This window comes from Conger conger, chromosome 8 (genome assembly GCF_963514075.1).
Source record: "Conger conger chromosome 8, fConCon1.1, whole genome shotgun sequence".
NCBI classification, from domain to species: Eukaryota; Metazoa; Chordata; class Actinopteri; order Anguilliformes; family Congridae; genus Conger; species Conger conger.
Window position 1 is genome coordinate 2,433,184 of NC_083767.1, and position 637 is coordinate 2,433,820.

Consider the following 637-nt stretch of genomic DNA (forward strand, 5'->3'; position numbering starts at 1 on the left):
AGCTTTCAGAGAGAGCCCATGAGGGCCCATGAGAGCCCGTGAGAGCCCGTGAGAGCCCATGAGAGCCCATGAGAGCCCGTGAGGGCCCGTGAGAGCCCGTGAGAGCCCGTGAGGGCCCATGAGGGCCCATGAGGGCCCATGAGAGCCCATTTGTCCTGGTTTTCCTGTTGACCTGTACAGGGGGCTGGTGTTTTTTTCTGGACTCCAGTAAACTCTGTTTAAGAGTGAAATCATCACTGCAGATTCCACCAGTTATGTCTATTCTCCTTGGTGGTTTGTGTTTATTCCATATTTGGTGAAAATAAGGTCTTAATAATTGTGTTCTTGGTCTCTGCTGTAGATTGAGCTGATATTCGTTATCTTCTCTCTGGGGGAGAAGCAAGCGTGTTTGTATTTGTCATTTTTATTGCTCCTGGAGAATGATGGTGATTGTTCTGTGTGTATGTTAATACGGCAGTTGGTTGAGCTAATTGAGAACATGTGTTTTATGGACTTTCTGACTTTTAATAACTCATGCGGCTCGTTGGCATTATTTTTAGCTTTTGTTTCTCTTTACACAGATGTTTCTCGTCAGAAACATCTCCTCAATTTCAGAAAGCAGCATGACATGGCCTGCGTAGATCACCGCTGTTCCTGC